The sequence below is a fragment of the Neofelis nebulosa genome, chromosome 1, assembly GCF_028018385.1.
Source record: "Neofelis nebulosa isolate mNeoNeb1 chromosome 1, mNeoNeb1.pri, whole genome shotgun sequence".
NCBI classification, from domain to species: domain Eukaryota; kingdom Metazoa; phylum Chordata; class Mammalia; order Carnivora; family Felidae; genus Neofelis; species Neofelis nebulosa.
The window spans coordinates 89,673,864-89,682,820 of NC_080782.1; positions in this window are offsets into that span (position 1 = coordinate 89,673,864).

The following is an 8,957-nucleotide window of genomic DNA, read 5'->3' on the forward strand; positions in this document are numbered from 1 at the left end:
GCATATAAAAAGAATTATTCACCATGATCAAGTGGGATTCATTCCTGGGATGCAGGGCTGGTTCAACATTCACAAATCGATCAACGTGATACATCACATTAACAAAAAAAAAGAGAAGAACCATATGATCCTGTCAATCGATGCAGAAAAGGCCTTTGACAAAATCCAGCACCCTTTCTTAATAAAAACCCTTGAGAAAGTCGGGATAGAAGGAACATACTTAAAGATCATAAAAGCCATTTATGAAAAGCCCACAGCTAACATCATCCTCAATGGGGAAAAACTGAGAGCTTTTTCCCTGAGATCAGGAACACGACAGGGATGCCCACTCTCACCGCTGCTGTTTAATATAGTGCTGGAAGTTCTAGCATCAGCAATCAGACAACAAAAGGAAATCAAAGGCATCCAAATTGGCAAAGATGAAGTCAAGCTTTCGCTTTTTGCAGATGACATGATATTATACATGGAAAATCCGATAGACTCCACCAAAAGTCTGCTAGAACTGATACATGAATTCAGCAAAGTTGCCGGATACAAAATCAATGTACAGAAATCAGTTGCATTCTTATACACTAACAATGAAGCAACAGAAAGACAAATAAAGAAACTGATCCCATTCACAATTGCACCAAGAAGCATAAAATACCTAGGAATAAATCTAACCAAAGATGTAAAAGATCTGTATGCTGAAAACTATAGAAAGCTTATGCAGGTAATTGAAGAAGATATAAAGAAATGGAAAGACATTCCCTGCTCATGGATTGGAAGAATAAATATTGTCAAAATGTCAATACTACCCAAAGCTATCTACACATTCAATGCAATCCCAATCAAAATTGCACCAGCATTCTTCTCGAAACTAGAACAAGCAATCCTAAAATTCATATGGAACCACAAAAGGCCCCGAATAGCCAAAGTAATTTTGAAGAAGAAGACCAAAGCAGGAGGCATCACAATCCCAGACTTTAGCCTCTACTACAAAGCTGTCATCATCAAGACAGCATGGTATTGGCATAAAAACAGACACATAGACCAATGGAATCGAATAGAAACCCCAGAACTAGACCCACAAACGTATGGCCAACTCATTTTTGACAAAGCAGGAAAGAACATCCAATGGAAAAAAGACAGTCTCTTTAACAAATGGTGCTGGGAGAACTGGACAGCAACATGCAGAAGGTTGAAACTAGACCACTTTCTCACACCATTCACAAAAATAAACTCAAAATGGATAAAGGACCTGAATGTGAGACAAGAAACCATCAAAACCCTAGAGGAGAAAGCAGGAAAAGACCTCTCTGACCTCAGCCGTAGCAATCTCTTACTCGGCACATCCCCAAAGGCAAGGGAATTAAAAGCAAAAGTGAATTACTGGGACCTTATGAAGATAAAAAGCTTCTGCACAGCAAAGGAAACAACCAACAAAACTAAAAGGCAACCAACGGAATGGGAAAAGATATTTGCAAATGACACATCGGACAAAGGGCTAGTATCCAAAATCTATAAAGAGCTCATCAAACTCCACACCCGAAAAACAAATAACCCAGTGAAGAAATGGGCAGAAAACATGAATAGACACTTCTCTAAAGAAGACATCCGGATGGCCAACAGGCACATGAAAAGATGTTCAACGTCGCTCCTCATCAGGGAAATACAAATCAAAACCACACTCAGATACCACCTCACGCCAGTCAGAGTGGCCAAAATGAAGAAATCAGGAGACTATAGATGCTGGAGAGGATGTGGAGAGACGGGAACCCTCTTGCACTGTTGGTGGGAATGCAAATTGGTGCAGCCGCTCTGGAAAGCAGTGTGGAGGTTCCTCAAAAAATTAAAAATAGACCTACCCTATGACCCAGCAATAGCACTGCTAGGAATTTATCCAAGGGATACAGGAGTACTGATGCATAGGGGCACTTGTACCCCAATGTTTATAGCAGCACTCTCAACAATCACCAAATTATGGAAAGAGCCTAAATGTCCATCAACTGATGAATGGATAAAGAAATTGTGGTTTATATACACAATGGAATACTACGTGGCAATGAGAAAGAATGAAATATGGCCTTTTGTAGCAACGTGGATGGAACTGGAGAGTGTGATGCTAAGTGAAATAAGCCATACAGAGAAAGACAGATACCATATGGTTTCACTCTTATGTGGATCCTGAGAAACGTAACAGAAACCCATGGGGGAGGGGAAGGGAAAAAAAAAAAAAAAGAGGTTAGAGTGGGAGAGAGCCAAAGCATAAGAGACTGTTAAAAACTGAGAACAAACTGAGGGTTGATGGGGGGTGGGAGGGAGGGCAGGGTGGGTGATGGGTATTGAGGAGGGCACCTTTTGGGATGAGCACTGGGTGTTGTATGGAAACCAATTTGACAGTAAATTTCATATATTAAAAAATAAATAAATTAATTAATTAATTAAAAAAAAAAAGAAAGTAAGGGTCAAACACATGTATAACATATGGAAAGACAGTATTAACAGAGAAATAAACATGGAGATAAAAAACAAGTGGAAATTTTAGAACTGAAAACAACATAAGCAAGGTAATTTCCTTGCATGGGTTCAACAGCACAGTGAAGATAAGAGGAGAAAGATGAGTGAACTTGAATATAGATCAATAGCAATGATCCAATCTGAATGACAGAAAAATAAATTCAGGGATCACTGGCAAAACATTTTTAGAAGGTCTAATACTATATTTACAGATGTACAGAAAGAGCGTACAGAACAAAACGTTTAAAAATATAACAGCTGTTCCTCTCTGGGTTCAGACCTAGTATGCACGGGCATGGCTAAATGCACCAAGAAAGTCAGAATCGTCAGTAAATATGGGACCTGTTATGGTGCCTGCCTCGGAAAATGGTGAAGAAGATTGAAAAAAGCTAGCACACCAAGTACACTTGCTCTTTCTGTGACAAAACCAAGACAAAAAGGGAGAGATGGGCATCTGGCATTGAGGTTACTGCATGAAAACGGTAGCAGGTGTTGCCTGGACCTGCAACACCACTTCTGCCATCACAGTAAAGTCTGCCATCAGAAGACTGAAGGAGATCAAAGACTGAAGGAGATGAAAGACACCATTGGAAACATTGCTAGCTTAGAATAAATGGGTTAATTTATGAACCAACACAACAAAAATATAATGACTGAAAACTTGCCAAATTTGGTGAAAAATGTAAATGTAGAGTTTGAAAATGCTAAGCAAATAACAAAGATTATACCGCCAAAGGAATGTATTAAATGTACGTTATAAGCAAAATACTAAAACCTAAGGGCAAAAATTCTTGAAAGCAGCCATATGAAAATGACCTATTGAGATTATAGATTTTGTATCATAACCCATGAACACTAGAAACAGAGTAACATTTTAAAGTGCCGAAATAGAACTATAAACTGGGAATCCTATATCCAGTGAAAATACCACTCAGGAATGAGGGTGAAGTGAATACATTTTCAGATTTAAAAAAAAATAAGAGAATTTGTTGTAAGGACATATAATCCAAAAGAATTGCTAAATTAAGTACTTAAAACTTAGCATATTTGTATATATCCAGAAGGTGAAAAAATCTCAAAAACTAGAAAACATTCTGAACTATAAAAATATGAAAATACAACACATGAAAGTTAGTGGGATGCAGCTAAAACAGTGATGAGATGGAAATTTATAGCATTAAATGTTGTCTATTAGAAAAGAAAGGTTTCAAGCCACAGTCTAAGCTCTCATGTTAATAAACAAAACAATTTGGAAAAGATCTTAGAAAAGATCTAATTGATAAACCTGCACCTAGACTAACAAAGGCACAGAGAGAGAGAGAGAGAGAGAGAGAGAGAGAGAGAGAGAGAGACAGAGAACACAAATGACCAAAATCCGGAAAGAAAGATGCATAAGAATTCATATTCCAAAATGATTAAAAGAGTTACAAGGGAATACTATGAATAGTTCCATGCACATAAACTTGACAAATGACATAAACCAATTGCTTAAAAGCCACAAACTGTAAACATTTATACATAAAGAAATAAATGACTGGATTTGTCCTATGTATAGAAATTTCAGGGGGAGAACATCTTTCCAAACCCAAATTGTACTTGAAGAAGAAAAAGAACAGAAAGTAACAAATTCTATACAATTACTTTTAGAAAGTAAAAGAAGTATGAGAACTTGCCAACTCATTTGGTGAAGTCAGCGCTATTCTGATGCCAACACCAGACAAAAACAGAACAAAGCATAACTATAATACTTCTCACAAATGCACAAAAAATTCTCAAAATATTTGTAAATGGAATTCAGCAATATGTAAAAAGAGACAGCATGATGCAAGGTTGGCTCAATATTTGAGAGTAAGTTGATTTGGTCTATCATATTAACAGACTGAGAACATAAATTATATGATCACATTCAATGATGCTCAATAGCATTTGAAAAAAAATTCAACATCTCTTCATAAACCAGAGAAAACTAGGAATAGAAAGTAATTCCCTTAATCTGGCAAAGAGAATCTCCAAATAAATTCATAACCAGCCTCATAGTTAGTGGTGAAAGACTGAACACATCCTTTTAAGATTATAAACAAGGCAATGGTGTCCACTGTCATCACTCTTACTCAATATTTAATAGCAAATATTATCGGGGCACCTGGGTGGCTCAGTCGTTTGAGCGGCTGACTTCAGCTCAGGTCATGATTTCACGGTTTGTGAGTTCAAGCCCCACGTTGGGCTCTGTGCAAACAGCCCAGAGCCTGGAGCCTGCTTCTGATTCTGTGTCTCCCTCTCTTTCTGTGCCTCCCCCCACTAAGTTTGCAATAATTTTTTTGGAGCAGCAATTTAAAATAAGTTAGAGTATAAATCTAATAATCTAACAGAATATGTAAAGAATCTATATGTTGAAAAAATTTAAATGCTGATGAAAAATTTTAAGAAATCTTTTGAAAAATGGGGAGACATACCCTGTTCATAAATTGGAAGACTTAGCATAGTAAAGATGTAAATTCTCCCCAAATTGATCTATGGATATGATTCAGTTTTAGTGGGAACCTCAGTAGAAATTATTGTAGATATAGATCAGCCAATTCTAAATTACAGATGAAAAAGAAAATGAATTAGAATAACTAAGACAATTTTGAAAAACAAAGTTGAAAGAATCAGAGTACTCAATTTTAAGACCTATTATGATACTATAATAATTCACACACTGGTTTTGGTGAAGGGGTACATTGATCAATGAAGCAGCAGAGAGAGTCTAGATTTAAACCCACACCAATATGACCAGATATTTCTGGCAAATGTGCAAATGTAATTAAATGGGTAAAGAATAGTCTCTTCAAATGGTGTGAACAATTAGTCTTCCATTGGCCAAACAAACAAAAACCCAAAGCAAAATATCATCCTAAACTTCTCATCTTCTGCAAAGTAAACTCAGTAGATCAGTGAGCTAAATGAAAAATACAAAATCTAAAACTGTAGAACGTGGAATAAAACCCTTTTTTAACCCTTTAACCCTTTTTACTTATTTTTGAGAAAGTGAGAGAGATCGTTAGCAAGGGTGGGGCAGAGAGACGAGACACAGAATGTGAAACAGGCTCTGGGCTCTAAGCTGTCAGGACAGAGCCTGATGTTGGACTCGAACCCACAAACTGTGAGATTATGACCTGAGCTGAATTGGACACTTAACCGACTGAGCCACTCAGGCACCCAGGAATGTGGAGTGAAATCTTAATGATATAGCATTAGGAAAGAAGTCTCCGATCTGACCTTGAAAGTTCAATTCATAAGAGAAAAATATGATCAATTGAACTTCATCAAAATTAAACCTGTGTTTTGTGAAAGACATTAAGAGATTGGATTGAGAAGCTATAGACAGAAAGCATTGGAAAAGAGTTAAAGAACTTGTATTGAAAGGATTCTTAAAACTCAATTCTTAAAACTTAATAAAAAATGGATAAAATATTTGAACACATACTTCACAAAAGACTGTCTCTGGATAGCAAATTATCGCTCGAAAAGAGGCTTCATATTTGCTGTTAGGGAAATGCAAATTCAAATCACATTTGGACACCATTGGTCCCCTATTTAAATGGCTCAAATTAAAAACTGACACAACCAAGTGCTGATGAGGATGTAGAGCCACTGGAACACTCACACATTGATGGTGAGAGTGCAGAATAGTATAGCTACTCTGAAGAAGAATTTAGAAGTTTCTCATAAATTTTTTAATGTTTATTTATTTGAGAAAGAGAGAGAGGGATTGCATAGTCAGTGAAAAGAGAAAAGATACGTATCTCATCTGTCTTGTAAATTAGCATTTTAGGTGTATAAGGAAGGCTCATTTTCATTCATTTGTAATTACTAGAAATTTTTAAAAAAATGATATTTTCCATTAAATCATGAATCCAGTCAACTTAGTTTCAAATCAGACTCAAAATAGCTAACAGACCTATTATGAGCTTTTAAAAAGGCCAAGGTTAGTAAATACTATTTTCCACAACACCATAAATATTCTTACACAAAATAGAGATAAATTCTCATAACAAACAAAAAACCCACTCACCTCTACTTTCCTTTGGTGGGGAAAAAATTCTTCTCTTAATTTTAAGGGGCACTTTGGTTTTTATTTTCCTATCTTTAAAATAAAACCTTTTAAAAATATGTGGTTCATCTGCCTGAGCAGAGTATGAAGGACCAATTTACAGTTGAGGCCATGTAGTGCGGATGAAAATCTTACTTGGTCTTTACACTGGGCATCACACTGCATCTGTTTTTATGACAGCATTGGATTCATAAATTAAGCACAGCAGGAAGAAAAGTCTTGTATAGATTCAAAATATATTGCATGTCTTGACATTGTAACCTACTTCTACAGGGGAAAGGCCAAAACACCCCTCTTCTGTATTTAGAGGAAGCTAAATCAGGGGCAAACTGTAGTCTTCCTTGTAAAGAACATTCACCAGCAGTTAATCCCAGTGTATCTTTCTGACAGGAACATGTACAATCACACAATTATTTCCAGTGTTGCAAATAACCTAAATTATGTGATTGAGAAAAACAGTAACCTGTATGTTGAAAAAATATTCTATAGTACTATATGACACATATAGAAACACATGTATCTCAGGGAAATAACATGAAGTGAACATCCAGTTTAGAACACTGAAATAGATCAAGTAACAGAACACTGCCAGCACTCAGAAATATCCTCATGCCCCTTCAAAATTAATACCTGTGTCTCTAAACGCTTAGTATTGAATATTTTAAAAATTGTATACAGATAAAATCTTAGAATGCATTTTATTTTATTTCTGGTTTCTTTTACCCCAAGTTATGTTTGTGAAATGTATTCGTGGGTGAATATAACTAAAATACCTTACTTTTGTTGCCTTTTTGGTGGTCCCTTAGACAAACGCACACAACCTATTTATCCAGTCTACTGTTATTGGGATTTATGGATTGTTTCCAGTTCTTAGGTATTAGGAATAATGTTGCCACAAACATTGATGTACACCTTTTTTGGTGCATATGTGTGTGCATTTTTATATACCTGGAAATAAAATTGTAAGATCACATTGTAGATTCAATTTTAGAAGATAATCCTAAAAGATACCCAATGTGTTGAAAGAAATTTGCATTTTCCAACAGATTATGAGAATTCCTATTCCTCCATTTACTTAGTGACTCACCACTATTTGGTAACATCAGTCTTTTTCCTTTAAGCCTAGCCAATTTGGTGATATGAGGTGTGCAACACTCTAGTGTTAGCTTTAATTGTCCTTAATGATGTTGAACATCTTTTCATAGGTTTATTGGTCACTTACATATCCTCTATTGTAAAGTTCCTGCTCAAATATATTTTCTATTGTTCAACTGGATTATCTATCTTAATGACTTGAAAATGTTTTTACATGTTTGATACATAAGCTCTTTGAATATTATATGTGGTGATTATATTCTTCCCCTTCAGAGATTACATTTGCACTTAAAAAAATTAATGTATTTTTAAAATGCCAGTATAATTAATGTACGATGTTGGTTTCAGGTGTAAATACAGTGCTTCAACAATTCTCTACTTAGTGCTTATCACAATAAGAGGACTCTTAATCCCCTTCATCTGTTTGACCTGTCCCCCTACCACCTCTCCTCTGGTAACCATCAGTTTGTTTTCTGTAAGGTCTGTTTTTTTGGGTTTGTCTGTCTCTTTTTTTATTCATCTGTTTTGTTTCTTAAATTCCACACATAAGTGAAATCACATGGTATTTGTCTTTCTCTGATTCCATCTATGTCATTGCAAATGGCAAGAGTTCATTCATTCATTCTTTCTTTCTTTTCTTGGCAGCTGAATAATATTCCTGCGTGTGTGTGTGTGTGTGTGTGTGTGTGTGTGTGTGTGTGTGTATACCACATATTCTTTATCTGTTCATTTATCAATGGAAACTTGGGCTGCTACCATATTTTGGTTATTGTAAATAATGCTGCACTAACCTAGGGGTTTATCTTTTTGACTTAGTATTTTTGTATTCTTTAAATAAATAATCAGGCTGGATCATAAAGTAGTTGTATTTTTAATTTTTGAGTAACCTCCATACTGTCTTCCACAGTGGTTGTATCAGTTTGCATTCCTACCAACAGCACACAAGCGTTCCTTTTTCTCCACATACTGGCCAACACTTGTTGTTTCTCATGTTACTGATTTTAACCACCCTGACAGGTGTGAGGTGCTATCTCATTGTGGTTTTGATTTGCATTTCCCTGATGATGTGTGATGTTGAGCATCTTTTCATGTGTCTATTAGCCATCTTTATGTCTTCTTTGGAGAAATGTCTGTTCATGTCTTCTGCCCATTTTTAATTGGATTATTTGGGGGGCTTTATTTTGGTGTTGAGTTGTATCAGTTCTTTATATATTTTGGATTCTAACCCTTTACTGGATATGTCATTTACAAAAATCTTCTCCCATTCACT